This window comes from Poecilia reticulata, chromosome 1, assembly GCF_904066995.2.
Source record: "Poecilia reticulata chromosome 1, P_reticulata-male-v2, whole genome shotgun sequence".
NCBI lineage: Eukaryota > Metazoa > Chordata > Actinopteri > Cyprinodontiformes > Poeciliidae > Poecilia > Poecilia reticulata.
In genome coordinates, this window is record NC_088830.1 from 7,566,775 (window position 1) to 7,589,844 (window position 23,070).

Below are 23,070 nucleotides of genomic sequence, written 5' to 3' on the forward strand. Positions count from 1 at the left end.
AAGTTTACATTTTTTTCAGCTTTCTTGTGTTGCATCGCTAGTCAACGTCTGCACATCTATGTGTACTAGCTTGAAATTTCACTTGCTCAAATTACAGGCAGGATGAGGACAAGAGACTGTCGTCTAGGGTTGCCACCTTTCACAAATCAAAATGAGGGACACCCAGTGATAGACATTATTTTATAGCAGTGTTTTGTGTCTTTAAAAAGTGATCCATAGAGCAATCGGTCATGCATAGAGGTTGGTTAGAGTACCCCAAAACTGTACTCCAATCAAAGTGTAATACTTTAACCCTTGTGCGTGCGAGGACTAAGGCAAACGTATTGGACTATGGCAAATGATACAAGTTTTACGTGTGTGGGGTCAGTTGGACCCCATTTCTACATACAAGGGTTAAATACGTTTAATTAAGCAAGTATAAAAAGTATTTGGTAAACCACTGAGTAACTGTTCATAACACCTGATTTAATATTCAAAATGTGTCCTCAGACAACTAAAAGTCTAAAAGTTATGTGAACATTCTGATATTTTACAGAGTATTACCAAAATATTTATATAAATGAGGACTTAGGTTTGGAGGCTGGTTCTAGACCAGATTTACCACAGGGGCCAAGGCAGTCAGTCTTTTTCCATGGCAACACTTGAAAAAGAATTAAAGAATAAAAATACGAGCAATATTTCATTATAGATCCCTGGCAACAGCAGCTAAAAGTTCAGCACTACAATTTTTTTATTCATTGTTAAAGTAAAATTGTGAAGGTTAAAAATAACCCACCACTGAGTATTAACTAGGGTTGCCACCCATCCCGTAAAATACAGAATCGTCCCGTATTGAACCGATACGTATTGTTCTGTATTCTATAAATGTCCGATAGACACGCCTATCACACATATCAACACTAAGTGTAAACAATAATGACGTAAATAAAACACAGGAAATATTAAAGTTAGCTAAATTGTTGGGGCAGAAACTTCATAGGACCCCAGAACGCCACGGACCGATGCTGTTGTCACGGTTGCCTAGAGACGGACACTACACAGCCCGGTGATGTGCTGTCAACCCGCGTCTTTTTTTAAACGTCCTCAACCCGATTCTCCACTGTCCTTAGAAGTAAAACCTCTCATTAAGATACGGACGTGCGAGGGAAGACGCAAATCCTAGGCTGAATAATGTTAGTGAGGATGAATACAGGCAATTTAAAAAAAAAATGTGTCCATGTGGCGCAGTGTGCTGCTGTATGAATGGATGAGGAGAGGAACTGCAGACCCATCAGAACCTAAAGAACCAGAAATCAGCGTCACTTCATCCTTCAATGATCTCCTGAGGCTGATATGCTACAGAACATTTTGCTACGAGTACGTTTCTTTATTGTGGTTTTACTGGTTTTATTATTTGCTTATTTAATGTATAATAATATCAGCCAAAATAATACAGGTCTTTTCAAGAACAAGTCATACAAATAGATTAACACTAAAGACATAAATATTTCCTACTTTAAAATGTTTGTTAGGGCTTTCTGGAGGTTTTATTTTGAAATATTGATATATTTTGTGAATTAATTGTTCAGTGGTCATTTAATGAATTATTAATGCACCAGACACAGACCTGTAGCCTTGGGAGGTTCTAGATGGGGGCCAACAGGGTACCAAAGAAGTTATACTAAATAAATGACTTAGGTGGATCACTTTTTTTTAACCTGCTGTATATGATCATACTTTCCATCTGCCATGAACCTTAATCTCTGAAGACACAAGTGGCTCTTTGGCTCACTTATTATATCAAATGATTAAATATTCTGTTGTTTTTTTTCTTCATTCTTTTTCAAGTGACACCATGGAAAAACACCGACTATCCTGGCTCCTGTAGTAAATTTGGTCTAGAACCAGCCTCCAAACCCAACTCTTTTTCTATAAATACTTTTGTAATATTCTTTGCAGTACCAGTATGCACATTTTGAATATTAAATCAGGTGATATGATCCTCAGTACTTGAGTAGTTTACCAAATACTTTTTACACTTGCTTAATTAAACGTGTTTTTAAGGTGTGATTGGAGTACAATTTTGGGATACTCTAAACAACTGTGCATGAATGACTGCTCTACGGATCACTTTTTAAAAACAAAAAACACAGCTATAAAATAATGTCTATCACTGCAGTGGACATCACATGAGAGTCCCCCGCGCCGTGGGGACCGTCCCTTATTTTAATTTCTGAAAGGTGGCAACCCTATCTGGAGTCCACAACAAAGCCCTGGAGGCAGGCCGGGAAACCGACAAGACCCACAATGAAGCCCTGGAGGTCAGCGGACAGGACCTGCGATGACCCTCTCGTTCACCATTGTTAACCCCAATGTACAGGCGCCAAGATGGAAGGCAACAAGTATGCCCACTCCTGTCTGGCGCCTCTCACCATGGGCAACTCCAGAGTGGAAGTATGTCCAGCCCCTCTCAAGGAGACTGGTTCCAGAACCAGAGCCATGCGTCGAGGTGAAACCGACTGTTTCTAGCTGGTGGAGGCCTAACTAAAACAAAACTAGAGTTCATAGTGTAAATAAGTGTCTGATGACCTGGTGACAAAGGAGATTAAGAGTCCGATTGTCTGGTGACGAAGGAGACCTGAGATCGATGGCGTCAAGTTCCCATATCACCGCAGTCCTGCGGGCCTCAAGCTCTCTTGCCAACATTAGCTCTTCCGCCATCAGCCCCCAAGTGTCAAGCTCCTCTGACACCTCAGACCTGTTGTTCTGAAGCTTTTCTGCCACTGACAATCAAGCATGAAGCTTGGAGGCCTCATGACCCTTTATTTAGAGTGACCATGCTTCAACTCAGTGCCTGAGATTGACTGTTGGGTACATTCTCACAAGTGTACTGGTGAAACCTCTGACCACACGTCTGAATATAGGTGGCCGCTCCTGTGGCTGGTCTGAAAACGGCTGGTTGTCTTCGTCGGTTTCCTCTTCAGATAGCTTCTCGTTCTGCTGCTTCTCTTTGTCCCTCAGCCTTTGGTTCAGCTTTTCCACTTCAAGCTGCAGGTTGGTATTTATACGCTCCAAGACTTTTCTTTCCTGCTCGAAGGCGACACTTCTGTGCTGCAGGACGATGCGAGTCAGCTTCAGGGCGTTTTCCTCTTCCAAGATGTTGTTTACCTGGCTGAGGATATTGTTTTTCTCCAGCAGGGAGGTTTTATCCTCTTCCAGTTTGATGTTCTCCTGCTCCAAGACGTCGTCGTTCCGCTCCAGGGTGGTGCCTCTCTGCTCCAAGGCGATGTTTCTCTCCTCCAAGGCGGTGGGTGCTTCTCTGTTCTAGGGCAGTGCTTCTCTGTCTGTCCAGGGCGGCGTTTGTCTACTTCAAGGTGGCGTTTATTTGCTCCAAGGAGGTGCTTCTCTGCTCCAAGGCGGCGTTTTTCTGCTCCAAAACTGCATCTATTTGCTCCGTGGTGGTGTTTTCCTCCTTTAAAGTTCTGTTTTCTTCAAACAGTTTTTTAAAGTCCTCGTCGTTTTTTTGAAGAAGCTTTTCAATTTGAATCTTCAGATCCTCATGTTCTTTCAGGAGGTTTGTTCTTTCAGTAGACATAATTGACTTCTTTCAAGATGCCTTGGGGCTTCTGTGTATCTGTATCTAAAGTTTATGTTGTCTATCCAAATCCAAAAGCTGCTCAATGTTTAACTTTCTTTCTTTATTAGAATTTGACTTTTTATCTTGAAAAGCTCTTCTTAGGAGACAGTCCTACTTGCTCTGTGACTTCTGCAATGATTATGAATATGAATATGTTCTCTGTTCTTTCTGTTCCCAGAGGCCAAAATTTGAAATTTTTGTCCATTTCAGGGTGGCAAAGTCTATCGAAATTTTTTGAAAAGTCTCTAGTTGATATTTTGGTATGTTAGCCCTTCCAAAAGTTATCAGCTCATGAAGTAAACAACCCCTTTGGAAAAATTCTGTTTTTTGAGACTGGTGTATGTATGGTTTAGGCTCATGGTATGGGCATTTGTCAAAGGTTTATAATATAGTGTTTGGTATCTTCTTAAAGGGGACACTCTTGGCTTTCATTTAAACCAGGTTTTGAGTGTCTCTGACCAACACAGAGGTCACTAGAGCTCGTCAAACCAAAAATAATACACATTTTTTCCATAGATCTATGTCTTCGCATCCACCTGAATAATGTGTAGTTGCGCCACTGGCTACAAGCATTAAAGGATCAAACGTACCTGGGTTCTACATTCTCTAGTCACATTCATCTGGGCTATTCATCTTCTGGTAACCAATGGAAACTGAACCTGAAATCACAGGAATGATCCTGTTTCTCTTTGAGTGCATGTTCTACACACACTTGTACAAGCCATGAATTAAGGTTTGTCGGGTTACAGGTGCAGTCACAAACAGCATAAGCTGCCGTTTTTCACGGGGACATGTGTGATTATGACAAAGTACAAGGAGAAATTTAGCTAAATTGCAAACCTGGCTTCAGCTTGCTACTTTTGATAAACTATAATTTTATGTTTGGGGATGGCTTGTTCCTTTTTCAATATTACAGTTTAGATCTTAACCCAAAACAAAGCACTTTACGGAGGAAGCAAGTCGGTACTTTTTGTCCAACTCAACGAAAAGGCTTAAAACTTGTCAAGGAAACTTCGAAGTTCCCTTGACACTTGTTTGATCTGACTATTACATTTCTGGAAAAACACACTCCTAAACCACATAGAAATCATTCTCAGAAAAACAAAAGCTGTTGGAGCTACACATAGTGAACTGGAATCATATTGAACCAACATGGCTGCATACTTTTGTACATTTACTAGTGTGTATTCATTGCCTCACAATCTTCCTGATGTTGATGCCTCTTTATGTCAAATTTCTCTTTTTCCCTCTCAACAAACTTATTTTGTTCAAGGCTTCCTTCACCCATTTTCTTCTGTTCAAAAGGTTTAATTACCAGTTTTGGCTCTTAAAGGGGCTCAATCTGACTTTATGGCAAAAGGGAAACAGGTGGTCAGCAACCCTTCAGGACATTTTCAGAAAAGGACGTACTGCCAATGATATTAGCCCCGTGCGTTGACTGATACCTTAGTGGCTCTACAGAATTCGGAAGTAAGCAAACATCATCCTTTTGTAGCCACTGTTTTTGTGATCCTGCATCGTTAGAGGAGGGTCTAATTCAAATCAACTGAAGCATGCATATGGAGCAACAAATGCTACACATGCTCTCCAGTATGATGTTCACGCACAGCCTGTCCCCCCAACCCCAATAATTGATCGAGCCAGTGCACTTGAGGCTAAGAAGTGCAACGGCACTGATGGAGAACATCTGTTTTGGGAGGGATTTTTGCAGCGTTGGGGTGTGATTGGTCTGCAGAAATCTTCAGGAAACATCCATGAGAATATCTGCATGGAGTTTTTCCCAGCAGAAAAAAAGACTGGCCTCTGCCACAGTGTTACTGTTGCTAGCTACATTAACACCATGGGCTGCTGGTGGTTTCACTGTTGCAGTAGCGTTAGCAAATGTATTTAATTTGCACATATTTTTTGACACATTAAGCAAAAGGCAGACTGACTGTCCAGCTTGAGAGGCCAAAACCACATTTTTATAGCAGTTTGTGTTCTGCAAAGCAGATGATTATTCTCTGCATTATCAAAATGTCTCAACAAGTGTTTTATATCGGTGAAAAGCAAGAACGTGTGCGAAGGAAATGATGTAAGTGTCTGACTGGTTGGGGTGTAAATGATTTCTCACCTCTGTATGGAGCCAAGTGTGTTTTTTCAGAGTAGAAATTCAACCTCACCCACTTGATTGTTCCCATGCTTTGGGTGGGTGAGGTTGTCTTTCATTGTAATGGCAGAATGTTAAATAGAAGACAGCCAAAAGCCCAACCTTTAGCATATACAAAGAATGGGAAATTACACAAAGGCAGGAAGAATAATTTGGCATTTAGACAGAATCGTAAAGAAGAAGCTCCATCCACTTAGGGTGCATTAACACCAACGCAACACAAAAACCCACGAAGAAGACACTGAGTGCAACTTCCTCATTTACAAAATGTAAAAAAAAAATGAAGTGTCAGATTTTAGTGGTTGTAGGATTTCTCTTTTGTGCATTCACACCAGCCCTGTTTAGTCCACTTTAATCAAATTCTAGTTTGTTTGCCCAGAAAGTCTGGCTTGTTTGGGGATGTGTGGATGATGCAGACCAAGAAATATCAAACTCTGGACCATCTACAAACCTGAGTATCGGTTTGACTGAAGTGAACTCTGGTGTGGTTCGAATGCATATGTGGATGCAAGCGGACCACAGTCTGCTCCAAAAGCAGGAAGCGGACTACAGCGGAGGGCATTCTGGGTAAATATAACCAAAACAAACGCGAGAGTCTAACTCTAGCGGGAGAAATGGCTTGTGGTCTTTCACCAAAGACAAGAGAACAATCCTACAGTTGCTAAAATCTGACCCAATTCCTTTTTTATTTACATTTTGTGAAGAAGGAATATGCGATAATATCTTCTTCGGATGTTTTCCTGTCGATTCCTTCAGTAATTCCTGGTGCAGCGCCCCCACAGGCCAGGGACGTCACGAGTCACGTGTTGCGCCATGTTACTACTGGCGGAAAAGATGAACAAGACTGCAGGAAGTGGTAGGAGGATGACAGTGTGGCATGTTTTTTTTTAATGACTTACCTCATGGACAAACTTATTCATGTGCCATTCTTAATTGCCTTTCTTATTTAATGGAAACACATTTGTGAATTTTTTTAAAATTATTATTATTATTATTTTTTTTTTACATTAGCAGAATATTGACAGATGTTTTGCAGACATTTGTATTGGAGATCTTCCACGTATCTGTTCAGTCTTTTCAAAGTGCTTTTATTACTCCAATAGCTTATTTTTTCATACAACTACAGTTTATCATACAAAGGGGCATTGAGGCACACTGCACTAAACAATGTATTAGAGAAAAACAAAACAATAATTTTATATTATGGCGTATGCTGTAGGCCAATGACAACTTTTCCATGTGTCATTATTCCTCATGTGGCCTTTTGCTGCCTCACCGGATGTTTCAAAGGCAAACAAAACAAAACAAAAAAAGCTTTGCCGGCCAAATATAACCCCTGCCGTTTCTTCTTTCTTTCTTTAGGAAATAAAGTCTTTGTCCATTTTAGCATGTCCGCCACTCTGGTTTTGGCTTTTCGTTGCTCTCATGTGGAATGTGCCAGTCCACCAGAGGCTTTGCAGCCTCGCTCTCAGAGCGGATGGGAATCTTCCTCAATTTTGCCCCCAAATTGTCTTTAATTACAGGAACCCACAAGTGCGGAGCAGCAAGTGGCCTGTAATTACCGCGAATGAAAATAGAGCCTGTTTGTGTTATTCCGAACAGATTACTTAAGACAAAAGGTGTCAGGCCTGGAGCATAAAAGCAGCTCTGCCACTTTCTTATTTTGGAGCCTAAGCTCTGTTATTTGGTGGCCAGACATGTATAAATGTTTAAGTTCTTTGCAGCGACATGAATCGTCTTGTGAATGCAGGAAATGAAGGAGAAAATACAAGAACGTTTCTTTGGTTATACGGAGAGACCATGCCATCACAGGAGTGGATGCAAACTGTCTGCCTTGCAGCGTTTGTCGTCATCTCATGCAAATATATATATATTTTTTTTTACATTTTTGCGTTTGTATTTTATTGCGAGTCTATTTTCATTTTTAAGGAACATTAGTTCAATCTGGAGAGACTCAAATAGAGAAAGAAAGCGATTAAAGGAGTTTAATGACAAAATGAGGACGGTCTTTGGCGTTCAGGCCCCGACCGGGGACGTTGAGCTGGACTTCGATAAGCTCGATGAACATTCCTGATGCAGCATAGGAATGTAGACCCTCCAGGGCCTGTACTGGTGGCAGCGGTCAGAGGATGATAAGGCCTGAGAGCCGGGAGCAGAAGGTGGAGATGGAGCGGAGGTGGGTCAATCGCAGCTGGTGAGTAGAGGAGGCCATGGGTGAAGGTCCTTTTGAACTGGAGCCCAAGCGATGATTGGCTGGAGTGAGGCTTGGACCAGTGCTGATAGGTCCAGGTTGCAGAGAGGGAGGCGCTGATTTAGGCAGGTGCGACAATAGTGTCTTCCAGACTGAACTTTTGTCAAGACTCAATTTGTTCCTTCTCTGATTTATGCTGACCCTGTCAGTTTTGGGTCACAACCATTTTTTGGTCGATTTTCAGCAGAATCATACTCTCCTTTTTCATATGATGGATTGAACAGTGAGATGTTCACAGCTTGTAATATTGTTTGATACCCTGATCAAAATGCAAAAACCAAAATGGAATAGTGTCAAACTTTAGTCGTAGGATTTATCTTTTTCCACCCTAAGGATGCATTTACACCAGACCTGTTTAGTCTTCTTTAATCAAACTCTTGTTTGTTTCCCTGGAACATTTGGGGAAGTGGGAATGCGTTGTCTGACCAAAAATATTGAACTCTGGTTCACCTAAAAGTCAAGGTTTTGGTTCGGTTGAAGTTAATTTTGGTTCAGTTCGTATGCATCCATGAATGCCAAGAAATCAGAGAACGCTCCAAAAGCAGGAAGCAGATTTTAGAGCAGGGCATTCTGGGTAAATACAACCAAACCCACACAGGAGTTTTAACGCTAACGAGAGAAATGGCTCGGGGTCTTTTACCGGAGACAAAAGAGAAATCCTACAGCCTCTAAAATCTGACACCACTCCATTTTTGTTTACATTTTGTGAAGAAGAAAGTTGCGTTCAGTGCCTTCTTCAGAGGTTTTCATGTCATATTCAATGTTTTTTGGTGCAGCGCCACCACAGGATCATTTGACACAGTGCAGTGAGAAAGCGAACCATTTTACCAGAAATGTCTGTCATTCCTTTCGCCTCCCAGTGTGTAAACTAAAGCTAAATTTACGCATCATTTTACTTTAATAGCTACAAATTAGTATTTAAAAGCACGTCTCAAAAGCGCTGCATTCAGTCGGCCTGCTTAATTAACACCCTGTGCTAAACCAACTGTATTTGTAGCATAAATCTCTTCATTCCTGCCTTCAAAGTTTAGACTGTAATGTGACAACCAGAGGAAGTGAGTAACTATGGCATAAATTACTGAAGATAGACTTAGACTGCTTGTGGTTTCACTGTATAACATTGTCTGTGTGCATGTTTCTTTCTTTTTTTTCCCTTGGTGTGCTTTGCAAACCTCTGGCCTGAACGGAGGTTTGAACATGCAGCCGTCCCGCTGCTGACTTCCATTTCATACGAGTGGCGTAAGTTGAGGTCAAGAGGGTCCTGCCCTCTTCCTCCTCCTCTGTCATCTCAACAACAGCTGCCTGGCTTCATGTGAGCTCTGCAGCACGTTCTGCGGCACATTTGTGTGTCAGATAAATGTACACAGATGTTTACATCAGTGTACACACAATGAGGCATGGGGGAGGGGAGCTGGGGGGCACGACGGGGGGATGCGTAGAGAAAAAGGAAACCTGGAAAATTGGTTGTGTTCTGATGAGTAAACTCAGATGTTGAGATTCTTCTTTAGATTCTCTTATCATGTGGTGGTGCATGAAGACGTAACTACATCACAGCTTTTCACAGTTGAGCGTTATTCTAAGACGCAGCCGCTAAAAAACAGATTAAATTATTATTTGAAGATGTTTTTCAAAGGAACATGAAATTGCATTTTCAGCAGAATGAACAGCAGCAACACTTACTGTTTGGCTACGTTCACACCAAAGTTGTTGTAGTGAAATAAAACTAATGAAATAAATACTAAAATTGAGAAAACATTTTTCATTAACTGTGATAAATAAAAACAGTAGTTAATGGGGGGAAAACTATAACTTACTAGAACTATATCGTATGTTTACAAAACTAAGACATACAAATCATATAATATCCTTAATGTTCTTGTTTATGAATCTATTTCGAACTGATGTGAAATTGATTTTTTTTACCCCACACAGGCAGTTTACATCAACTGGTGGCAGATAACAGCCCTCCATACTCCTCCTGGTGGCGCGTACTGTGGTCTGCTAAATGGTGACATTAACAGTTGGGTGGAAGCGCCAGTCAGTTGGTCGATCAACAATAACTGAATAAATTTTTTGAAAATAATATTTTCTGCTGAGTATTCCAGTCATATCAGGTTTATTTCTATACATTTCAGCAGCAGTAAGGCAGTTCAAGGTGCTTCACATAACAAAAACCAAAAATTCCAAAGTCGTAAAGAAAACACCAGGCAGTCAACAATTGAGCAGACATTATATTTTGATGAGTGCCATCACCAAAATCATACACATCAAATATACCGGTCAAGGTTTCATTTATTATGGTTCAAAAGAAACTCTAAACAAAGTCTTGACTTAAAGGAGCTCAGTGTTTCAGCTGTTTTGTAGTTTTCTGGAAGTTTGTTCCAGATTTGTGCAACAAATAATAATAACTAATAAAAACTAGCTAACATTCTCTTTTAAATTCATTAAAACTAACTGAATGAGTCAAACAAAAAGTCTCAATGAAATTAAACTAAACTAAAGTGAAAAACCCAAAGCTATTACAATCCTAGTTCACACAAAAGGTCGTGATGCTCAATTCTGATAATTCCCCCGCCCCACCGAAATCTGATTTTTCGTCGTTGTTGTTGCGCGGTCGTTCGTGAATGATGTGATCTCGGTCAGACTTCAACAGTTTATGCTCACAAGAAGAACGTAGAGGTCACTCAGCAGGGCGTTGTTTATGGAAGTAATAGTTGACGCCTCCATCTACAGATCGATTTTAAAGTTTACTCAGCTATGGGAGCAAACAGGATTGTCACAAAATGATAACAAGAAAAAGGAAGCTAACTAAGTGAAATCATAACTGACACGGATGGCGTTTTGTGGGGCATTCACTGCAGCTTCTGTAGAGAATGTGTAGCATGGTGGGAGTCTGATGTGAAGCACAAGTGGAACAGACTGCTTTAATCATTTCATAATTATGATTTCTACTTTTCAGCCATTGTTTACGTCTGGTCTCGCTTGGCTATTTTCATGACTGCTTAATATGATCTCCATGTGTGTAGTGGTGGTTCTGACATGTGTGCTCAAGGATGGGGGTCTGGGAATCTTTTTTTTTTTTTTTAAACATTTCAACGTTTCTATGCAACTGGGTTTCTATTGAGTGAGAGCCGAGAGGGCAAACTTTCAGGGGTACAAAAATATAAATATGCAGAGTACGTGAGATTGTGAAACGTTTGAAATTAATAGCTCAGGAAGGAGCCGGAGAGCAAGAAGTATTGTTTTGTTAAGTGAGAACAGTGTTGCATCATTTTTAACAGCCCTTCTGAGAACAGGAAAGAATAAAAAAACACAATTTGCACCAGCAGAATATATTAGACTGTCTCAACTTTCAGCAAGAGCAATAAAAATTTCTGGTAGGGGAAGAAGAAGAGATTAATCATTTTTGTTGATAGAAAACATAACTTCTGGTTTATTTGTTTGTGTTAATACATAATTTCATAACAATCCTTCTGAACATAATACTTTCTAAAATTACCTACTATCTAAAATACATATGCAAGCGAGCTGAGCCTGTTGCTTCAGAGCCTGTTGCTTCAGAGCTTCACAAATCCAGCTCAGGATTTGTGAAGCTTTGAAATTTTGCAGGGGAGCAGTTAGCCATCTTCTAGAAAACACAAGATTAGAAAAAGAATAAAAGTCATGAAGAAAAAACAAAACAATAAAAACTTCAACTTATTTTAAAATAACACCAAAAAACGAGGCACAAAGCTCTACGCGTCCTCTTCAAGACTGCAACAAAAGAAAATGTCATGTGAACAGACCTTAAATAGGAGATACGCGGGGGCCAACACACACCTGGTCAAACACACAGGAAATTGATAGTTGGCCACCAGCCTGCCAGCTTCCCTTTTATGGGAGCTCAGGATGTGGAGTGAGCGACACCTAGTGGTTCCACCTGTTACAATAGTGCAGCATAGAGCGGCTGCTCCCGTCATCTTTTATCCACCGCCTTTTCTTTTTGTTACATCTTTTATGTCTTAAAATGAGTCCACAAACTCACTATTGCTTCTACATCGTCATCCATGTTTGGTTATTCTAAATTCCTGTATGCTATGTTGGGGGTTTTACTGGATTATCCTCAGGAATTGGGACGTTTGTGACTGGAATCGGTTCATGTTGCTCCTGCCGTGTGGCTGGAGACACAAACTGATCGAACTTGTACTTTTATCAGCTCTGTGGTCACAGAGGTTTGGAGAATCGGTCGACAATTCTTAAATCTTGCCGTCTAAACCAGACTTAAGACTCACAAGCTCTACTCCTCTCCTCTCGACCACTGTCCAAACACTCTCTGACTTTGGTCGCTATGTTAACGTTTACATATCCCTTCAAAATAAGATACAGATGTGCCACAAAAACGAACATGTTACTTTCGTGAACATTTTAACTCACGATAATGACTAACGGGAGCCCTGAGCTTGTTTCTCAGCAACGAGACAGTCCCATCAGGGAGTGACGAGAGACAATAACACCCGAAGTGTTGCTTATATCCACAGTCTGCTTGGTCTATACGTGGTGAAGCAGTTTGAAGCTTCATTGCCTCATTAGCAGCCGGTCGCCGCATGTTACGCAGAGCGGGCTTGTAATGTGGAACTCACCTACCCTGGTCTGGGATAAATCCATTCTCCCATTTCTTCTCTGGGCCTTTTCCCCTTTGCAAAGAAACTTTACAAAGACATCTGATCTGTTTCTTACTCATTTTGCTGCTTGTGGGCTCCGTGTTGGCGCGCAAGTAACCGAGACACTCCGGTTAAAGGATTTTCAAAATAAAAGATCCTTAAATGGCGTTTTAACTAAAACTCTGACGTGTGAGAATCCTTGTTAAATGGCGTTTAACTAAAACTCTGAGGTGTGAGATGTTTAACTGAAGTCAAGGGGTGCGGGTTTTAATGTTTTTCTTACCTCTTTTTTAATTCTCCTTGTCTTTCTGTTTATGCACTGTCACATGCTGTTTTTATCTTAATTATGTGAAGCACTTTGAAATGCCTTGCTGCTGAAATGTACTATACAAATAAAATTTGATTGATTGATTGATTCAGACTCAAATAATACATAAAACGGAAATATGCAATTATTTCTTGCGCGACCCGGTACCAATTGGTCCACGGACCGGGGATTGGGGACCACTGCTCTAAATCATACATGCCTCATCTTATTAACAGTAAACTTGTTAGGCTTGACCTTTGTTAGCCTCTAAAGAGCCCAATAGCTTAAATTTGCAATTCAGATTGACTGTGCTTGTGTCAGGGCGCGCTGCGGAAGATGTAGATGTGTCGCCTGGTGGACAGCTGCGGGAACTGCGCAAAAGCGTTGGCGAGAGCGTGGCGGTGCTGGAACCCCCGCGGTTGCCAGTAGGCCTTCGGCGTGCTTCGCTGCAAGGGCCTCCAACATCGCTTGCAGCTTTAATTTGTTTGTGTTACTTTGACATGCGTCGCCATTTTGTAGCCAAGACAAACCATATTTCTACTATCGTAAATATGCAGATGTGAGCACCATAGCCAAGTTTGATCCTTTGTCCCAAAACTTTTATATTTTTTTTACAACAGAACCCTGGAACAGCATGATCCAGATACAGCCATTCAATATCAAGTTCTTTTTATGCATGTAAAGACAGCAAATCATATCAAAAATGTATTTATGCGATTAAAAATTGTATTTTTAATCGCATACAATTTATTATTGTATTTCTGTGGAGTTGTTACATGACTTTACAGTTGACCAGCAGATGGTCTTTGACAACCTTCACAATGAGTTTAAGGTGCAAGTGAAGGTTATTGTGGAAGAAAAAAGTATGGCAGAAAAGACAGAAGACTTTGAACGCAGACTGGGTTCATTTTCACTTGCGTTGCAACAGCTGTACGTAAACACTAAGATAAGCTCATATTTCTAGATATTAACATATTGCTTCACTGCACACCAGGCGAGGACAGAAACGCGCTCACAAGGAGGGTATAAGTTTGTTTTTACACGTTTGCGCGCATTCCAGTGGCTGTCAGCGCTGAGTGATTTTAGCTCTTTAAGTGGTCCAAGTAAGAGCCGTATTTTCATTGCTTACCAGAAAGAGAGTGAAGGACGCAGGCTGATTGCAAGCACGGTCTCCTGCTGTGATGAAAACGTTCTGGCTTACGCTGCGCAGGCTGCTGCCAACCTCTGCCTGGACACAACTTCTGTGGAGTTTTGCTGCTGCAATCAGGAGCTGTGAATGTGAGCTGCTCCTGCTGTTGTAACATGTAGCTTTGGGCATGCAGAACATTTTCATACATGGATGGCAAGTCTGTTTTAATCTCCCCTTTACTTTTAATGGCACAATTAAATAACTTATATCTTCAGTTTTTATAATAATACAATATGACCTAAAGGAAATTTGAATTCATAATTTAATGCCTTGAAATTGGGCTTCTGTCTCTAAGAAACTCCTGCTCTTTCTGAAACTCCGCCTTCAGGAAGTCATTACAGTATGGCTCTTCTTTAAACCCTTTAAAAACTTTTTTTTTTTACCAGCTTTGAACTAAGAAGTAGCTTGTAAAATGAGCTCTATTGGTGTTTGCTAAGTGCTGCTGGCTAGTCTGAAGGAGTAGAGTTGGGGATCCACAGGGGAGGGCTGGTCTGTGAGGCGAATCCATCCAGGAGTTTTGAATGGTTGCCACTGGAGACTGAAGGGCGCATGAAAGAATCAAGGCAACACTCCAGGTATGTTTTTGATGAGAGACTAACCTTAGAACAGGATATAAAAACTGTTCAAATAGTCGATTCGAAATAATACTGCCCCTTTAAATATTTTCCATTTTGAACAATGAAAAACCTGCAGTATCCAAAACTATACTGTTTGTGTCCTAAACCTTGCACTCTGAAGCCTTTGGAGATTTTAAACAATTTGCCGTGTGTTTGTCTTTTATCTTTTTGTCGAAATTAAAAATGGTGTACACAAGCAATCTAAGAAGTGCTGGTTGCCATAGCGAGCAGTCAAACACGTTTACAGCCCGCCTCGTCCCCGTTTGTGAGACGAACGTCCGCGCTTCCTCTTTCCTGTGTGCTGTAAACACCAGGACGCAACAGTTCTCACAGCTTTTAACTTCAGCCAGGCACGCTGACAACTTTACAACACCACCTTTCTCTGTTGACCAGCCTGTCTCTGTTTGCTCTGAGCACATAATTCAGGTTCCATTTAGTTCCAGGCCGCACGCACGTGGGGTTCTCAGCAGAGCTCCAGCAGAGGCTGTGTCAGGTGTCTGTGTTTGCAGATGACGCTTTATGGTTCTCTTCAGAGCACCCGCAGATGTTTAGCACCAACCTGGGTCGTCTGGCAGACAAAGACGCAAACAGGAAAAAGCTGGCTGGTGGGCCATCGTCTGGTGGGACAGTCGCAGACTGAAAGAGGAACTAGTATAAAGAAAACTTCTCTCATCAGATCATTTCGTACTAAACCTAGAAAATGTTTGAGCGCTGTTCATCCACTGAGCATAAAGTTTAGAGAAAAAGTACTACCTCACTTTCACCTTCACCGTGCTAATATCAGCTATTGTACAAAATGTATAATTAAAGCTAAATGTTACACACATCAACTAAAAAGACACACTTTTTTCCTCACCGTCTGAAATTAAATCAAACCAAACTTGCAAGACTTAGCAAAAACAATTTCCTTTTGCTAAATGCCATCATGATGAAAGAAAAATTCAGAATGATTACTATCTTTTTAAACAATGAGGGAAAGCACAGATAATAATGCCATGGATTTGAAAACTTCTGATGGGTTGTTTGACACAACTGAGTTAATAGGAGGTTCACATGTGGATGTAGTTTATGGCCACAAACTACATGTAGTTTATGGTGTCACCTCAAAGACACTGCTTTCTTGATGGACATCATTGGCTCTAATGAGATTAGGATCTCTAGCCTGGTTAGGTAAAGACTAACCAGAAGGTTAAAGACTTCTGTTTGTTTTGAATCTTGCCTGTGATAAAGACTTCTCCTAATGACAGAGTTGAACTGCTTATTGAATTCAAAATCCCCATCAAGGTTCACATCAGGGTTTCTGGTGTGAACCTTGATGAAAAGAGCAAACAAGGACCCTAGTCTGGTGAATGACCACCCCATTGTTTTATGTTTGCTTTGGCCAGTGGGTCTGGACTCTTGGCTATTGAGAAACAACTGGTTGGTGGACTCTGTTAAGTTTTATTGGATTGGATCCGATTTTACCCAATCACTAACATCTGGTGTATGTAAAGCTCTGGCTCGATCGTGAAGGAAGCTATGCTATGAAGCTTACCTGAAATTATGTAAGCAACCATCTCCCACTGCATTGGGAGTAGGACAACAACATCCTCTTGATCCCACTTTAATTGCTCAGTATTTGTAAGTGTGGCCAACACGGATGGAACCATTAGGGACACAATTTAATTGTGCAAGATTGACAAAAATTCATTCATTCATGTTTTTGAATGTTCATGACTAAAACAGACGTGTCAAGGTTGTGCCACACCTCTCACCCAATGAGCAGCCCACACGACCCTTCATGGGTGACGGGGTAAAAACAATGGATGGATGAATACAAACAAAGAAGAGATCATGCTGAACTCATCTATGACAGTGTTTATGTAGGACAGTAAACACTTTGCTTTTACAAATTACTGCAGTTTCTGGTAAACTGGTGTGTGATATTTTGAACTTAACTGACAGAAAACTAAATGGTTTTCTAACAAAATGTGGTTTGAGTTTGATGTCTTAACCGTTGGTCGTTTTTTTCTATACATTCTTTGTGTCGGGGGTGTAACTGACCTTGTGTGCTTTTATCTTTGAAAGTCTTCAAAATTATACAGCTATAAGCTGTTTCTCAGCCTGTTGGTCTCGCTCTTCAGGTACTTTTTTCCCTTAGAAATTCTGGAAAAATTTCCGCTTCAAGACTTGATAACAGATGTGTCAGTATTTTTCTATTTGTGGAGCAGGGAACTGCCCACCTGGGGCCTTTAACTGTGGTAAACGGCTGGGCAGTTTAGCGGGCCATGCCCATCGAGCTCTAGCCAACAACCTTTAACGCTTAGTTCTAATGGCCCCGGTTAGCAGCTGGTTACAGCTGGTAAACAGTTGAACAGCTGTTTACTGGCCGTTCAACAGCAGGTTAGAATTATGGTTCGACAAGTAAACTGTTTATCAGTTGTTTACCTGCTGTAAACTGTTGAACAGCTCTTCAATCGTTTGCCTGTCCAGTTGAACATTGTTTTCACCTGCTGTTAATCGGCTGGTAAACAGCTCCTCCGCCTAACGGCTCCGGTGTTAAAGCAGCGGCTCTGGAGATAAATCTGGTGGAGCCTCTCTTAGAAACTTGCAAAATGTACTATAGTGAAATCAAATAAAATGCCGGCTGACTTTGTGGCCGGGTCATCAATGCCCACCTATGCACCCAGGCCTGGTTATAGCTGCTGAGTTATTATACAGCTAATATAATTAATAGGCTATTAATAGGTTCCCCATTAAAGTGTGGGGCTCAGGAGGTGGCACTTGATGGAGTTGTAATTGACATTTTGTTTCTCTCCTTTATTTCCCCGTAGGATGGTTTTAACTAAAACAACAACCTCAAGACTGGAAACACCGTTTTAAAGACCACCCCCATAAACATCAAGATTTTAAAAATAAAAGAAGAAAAAGCAATAAGCTGGGGATTGAGCGATGGAAGAGCAAAGCCTCTTCAAACAACAACAAAAAAAACCAGTAAGTTATTACAGATGGAACGTGTTGCAAAATTAACAATATTTGAAAAGTATTTTAAAAAACATCTCAGAGGGACAGACATACATTATGAGGGGTTATGCACTAAGGGGGATGGAACCCCCTTACATCCATCCATCCATCCATTTTCTGCCGCTTATCCGGGGTCGGGTCGCGGGGGCAGCAGCTTCAGAATGGAGGCCCAGACTTCCCTCTCCCCAGCCATTTCTTCCAGCTCCTCCGGGGGGAATCCCAAGGCGTTCCTAGGCCAGCCGAGAGACATAGTCCCTCCAGCGTGTCCTGGGTCTTCCCCAGGGCCTCCTCCCGGTGGGACGTGCCCGGAACACCTCACCAGGGAGGCGTCCAGGAGGCATCCTGACCAGATGCCCGAGCCACCTCAACTGGCTCCTCTCGACGTGGAGGAGCAGCGGCTCTACTCTGAGTCCCTCCCGGATGACCAAGCTTCTCACCTTATCTCTAAGGGAGAGCCCAGCCACCCTGCGGAGGAAACCCATTTTGGCCGCTTGTATCCGTGATCTCGTTCTTTCGGTCATGACCCAAAGCTCATGACCATAGATGAGGGTGGGAACGTAGATCGACCGGTAAATCGAGAGCTTCGCTTTTTGGCTCAGCTCTCTCTTCACCACGATGGACCGGTACAGCGCCCGCTTCACGGCAGACGCTGCCCCAATCCGCCTGTCGATCTCCCGCTCCCTTCCCTTACATGCTGAATGTAATTCCGACCACGCAGTTTTATAAAGAGCCTAAGGTGGCCATTGACAAAGCCAGAGGCTTGATGGAGTTGTAATTGATATTTTGTTTCTCTCCTTTTCTTCCCCGTAGGATGGTTTTAACTAAAACAACAACCTTAAGTCTGGAAACACCGTTTTAAAGACCACCCCGATAAACATCAAGATTTTAAAAATAAAAGAAGAAGAAAAGGCAATAAGCTGGGGACTGAGCGACGGAAGAACAAAGCCTCTTCAAACAAAAAAAAAAAAAGAACAGCAAGTTATTACAGATGGAACGTGTTACAAAATTAACAATATTTGAAAAGTATTTTAAAAAACATCTCAGAGGGGCAGTCATACATTATGAGGGGTTATGCCCTAAGGGGGACGGAGCCCCCTTACATGCTTAATGTAATTCCGATTACGCAGTTTTATAAAGGGCCTAAGGTGGCCATTAACAATGAGTTGCTGGACAAAGCAGAGGCTTTGTTACATCCTTCAGCGCTACTTACCCTTAGGAGCTGACGGCAGTGGGGAAACGGCTGATCAGTGTCCAAGTAGAAATTGTTGAGGCATGAATTTCTTATTATTTTCCCATATGATAGGACTTAATTTGCTAACTGTAGATCTAAACTAACTACAGGATAACATGAAAGGTCCCATTATGTAAACTCTAAAAGTACATTTCTTTGTACTTTTCAGCTTGCTGCAGTTAGGATGGTCAGGTCTGGAAGAGTAGATGTACCCAATCCACAACCTGCGGCTCAAACAGGTACGATAACTTGTTTTAAGATTTGGTCAAAGCTGCAGTAGTCAACTTTTATAAAAACAGATAAACACATATCTGTGTTGATATTATACAACGGATATAGAAACAGTTTAAACAAAAATGTAAAAAGCATACTGTCATAGAAATTATCTACTGTAACTTTCAACTTAAATGAAAAATTTTAAGTTGACACAATAATAGCTTGTATGTTGTTGTGCAGCATGTGATCAGAAAAGGTAGAGTAGTGCGTTTGTCTAATTATTGACTTTTTGAGAGCTCCTTGATAAATCTCTAATTTGGTAATAATTCCTGTAATTACAGGGCAGCTGCACAATGTCCCTGTCTCTGTGGAGGGAGGCAGCCCTCTACGAGCTCTGCATTGGGCACCACGTGACGGTTTCCCACGTAAGGTGCCAAGAATATGGCTACGGCGCTCAGCTGCAGAGCACGTCATTTATAAAAATAGAGGTATGTTGTAAGTTACTACTTTTATTTTACGTTTAGTCTTGATGTTTTTCTTTTTTGTTCTCGTTTTTAGATAACGTAAAAACTCACAAACCTGATTATATGTGTAATATATGTTTGTATTGTAGTAACAGGCTAAAAAGGAGGAGAACATTGCCGCTGTAATCATTGGAGTCATGGACACGGATAATTCAGACGTCAAAAGAAGTCCTACTAGAGAATGAGCACACATATAGGATTTCTGCAGCTCTGGCAGCCATTTGATGCTGAGCTGGAACAAGGCAGCATTGTAGCCAAAATTGAAGTCAACGGAAAAGAAATCATGAAAATAAAACGATAATTTCAGTTCAAACTGAAAAAAGTTGGATGTCAATGTTGCTGTTTTGTATTTGTTTTGTGAAATAAATCTTATGAAATAAGATGAAATTTGTGTTAAAAAAATACATTTTGGGGTTTAAGTCATGACTTCATCTGTTTTGCATAGTTATTTTATAGTTAATAGTTTAATACTTTTCACTTTTGAAAGTTATATTTTTTCGCAATACATTCGAATTGCTTCTAGCGATAAGTGCACCATTTGGAAGTGAGCAACATATATTTGTTATCAGGTGCAATTTAAGTGGCCGGGATGAGGCTCAGTGCCTCCAAATCTGAGGCCATGGTCTTGAGCCGGGAAAGGGTAGAGTGCCTTCTCCGGGTCAGAGGGGTCGTCCTGCCTCAAGTGGAGAAGTTTAAGTATCTGGGGATCTTGTTCACGAATGAGGGAAGAAGGGAGAGGGAGATCGACAGGCGGATTGGGGCAACGTCTACTGTGAAGCGGGCGCCGTACTGGTCCGTCGTGGTGAAGAGAGAGCTGAGCCAAAAAGCGAAGTTCTCTCCCTTCTGAAGCTGCTGCCCCCGCGACCCGACCCTGGATAAGTGGCAGAAAATGGATGGATGGATTTTTAAATTCCCTACTTAAACACTGCAAACTGTGCTTAAGTAGGCGGTGAGCTTGACTAAAAATTACCCTTGTGTAAATTGAAATAGCATAATTGTCATGTACTTTGCAGTGCCCCATATTTATGTCAGATCATAAAACAATAAAAAATAAGAGTTCATACTCATTTATGTCTTAGGGAAATGTGTATTGCTTTTATATACAAGGAAAAGTAAAGTTCCATTTTTGATCTTTAAGAGGTTATTTGTGCTAAAATATTTGTCCTATTATAAGTGTACATGCCCAAAAATGACTAGTGAGAGAATAAATGTAATTGGTATTGAAAGGAAACACTGTACTAACAATATAAAAAAAAACAAATACCCAGATTTCCTGAGAAAAAAAAAATTTGATTATGCTATTTGTAGTTACCGCATGCATATAAAGCACAATTTATGTGCTCACCTTGTCCATTCACACGTAGAAGGATGCATCCTCGATTAAAAAAGGGCGGAGCAAGAACACATTCTTGTAATATGAGCGTTCTTGCGTTTCATTGGCTAACGCCCATTTTACGTCACAGCGCAGCTACCACGTGTGTGACCGTCTCACAAACACAAGCTACAGTAGTAAAGAAAATGCTAATGTACATTGTGGACTAGCAGACCGGCAGAAAGTTTTTGCGTCAGGACTTGAAAAAGAATGGTTCTCCACCGTCAGTGAGGAATCTGTACAGGCGATGTCAGGTATCCTGATCGTATTTGTGGAACTAAAATTCCCAGATTTCCAAAATCTGAAATGGAATGCCTTGCTTGGATCAAAGCTTGTGCATGACCGCATTTGCAGCTCAACCGTTGTAGGATCAATAAGAATAAAGGACTGTGTGCTGGTGTAAGTATTATTGCTTTGCTTTCTTTGTGTTTAGTGAATGAAAAAAAGAAAGTCAATAATCAACACATCCATTATGAAAACCTTTTAGCCAAGTACAGCATAATGGCAGTACCGATACAACTTCTACATCCTGAAGCCTGTCTGTTACAGTCTTACGTTAGTTGAACAGATTGTCACGACCTGGCTCGTTGAGCCGTAACAAAACCCAGGGAGACACGGCCTTCAACAGTAAATACACTCTTTATTGAGCAACACAGGAAACAAACCAACAGAATAGCAAATGAGCAGGCGGCCCCCTGTGGCCGATTGCATCTCAGAAGCTGGTAGTGAGTGGGGAAGTCCTGCAAAAGAAAAAGGTAAAACAAAACCCAAACAAAGACGGGGTGGGCAGGCAGGTCAGGGAAGCACCACCTTTGGAGAGCAGAGATGGGTGGAGAAGACTACTCAGCTCCAAGCCAACTTCTACTCCTCTCCCCTCTCGTCACGCACTGGAGCAGGCTGCTTATATAGTGAGGACGCGCTGGCCCTGGCGATTCCTGGACCCCGCCCCTTCCGCTCCGCCTCGGGACAAAACACAATTAATAAATGACGGATCCCTCCACATAAAGTGGAGGGGGACGTCACAAGATCAATATGCAATGTGTACCGTATCTGACATACATTAAAGATTTTATTTTACCTGAAAAGGCTTTTTACTAAACTAATCGTGTTAGCCACGCTAATCGTGTTAGCCTCCGAGTACTGTGTATGAGGCCTAGGCACATACGAACATGTGCCAACAGAAATCACCCTCAAAACCATGAATGCCCGACTTGTCCACAGCTATATTTATGCTGAGGATCTGCTGTTTTCCTTATTGACCGGTAGCATTTAGCTGTGACGCGCACAATCTTGGAGGCATCGCATGGCTCAAAAACCTTGATGTCGTCCAAAAAAGATGACATGAACTTGTTGGTTCCCCTGTCCATTGTCGTGGCTTATATTTTTTGAAACTCCGGCAGAAATGCTACACTAATCGACTCAGAAATACTTTGCAGAGAGTCAGTCGAAATGAAATTACACATAGAAACTAAGCACCGAGAGGCTTTGTTTGTGAGACATGCAGTCACGTGAGACTTTCGAGGGGCATTTCTGGGTGGAGCCATGACGTCTCACAAGTACGCGAGAACACGAGTACAGACAAGAACACATAAGCTGTGTCCGAATTCAGGGTCTGCATCCTTCGAAGGACTGGTCTACGTAGGACGGGTCCTTCGAAGGCTGAGAATAAACTAAGACCGGGAAAAAAATTATCTGTGGATTCGGACAGATCTAGTCTTCACCAACTCTCCCGCCCCACCTCAGCGCAACTCATGTTGCCAAGCAACCGTGACAGTGTGAAGCAGAGAGGGAGAAGAAAAAAAAACAACGGAGCCGAAGTTTGTTTTTCAGTCATGTATTACTGATTTATATATTATTCTTCACCTTTTATATTAAAGGATGTTCCATAGTAAAAAGGAAATCTCTTAGTTTGATTCTAAAATGTTCAAATGTGTACCGTACTTTTCTACAAGGAA

The 23,070-nt window shown here is 41.4% G+C and overlaps 1 long non-coding RNA gene across 2 annotated transcripts; it reads left to right on the forward strand.

Moving 5' to 3' along the window:
- Positions 1-13,077: 13,077 nt before the first annotated feature.
- On the forward strand, positions 13,078-21,667 carry LOC103475978 (uncharacterized). Of its 2 annotated transcripts, none has more exons than XR_014085521.1 (5): positions 13,078-14,727; positions 17,583-17,742; positions 18,583-19,242; positions 19,561-19,707; positions 19,833-21,667. It is a non-coding gene; the product is annotated as an uncharacterized LOC103475978 (long non-coding RNA). The 2 variants fall into 2 exon arrangements; XR_014085524.1 differs by having other exon boundaries at positions 19,173-19,242.
- The last annotated feature ends 1,403 nt before the right edge of the window (positions 21,668-23,070 follow it).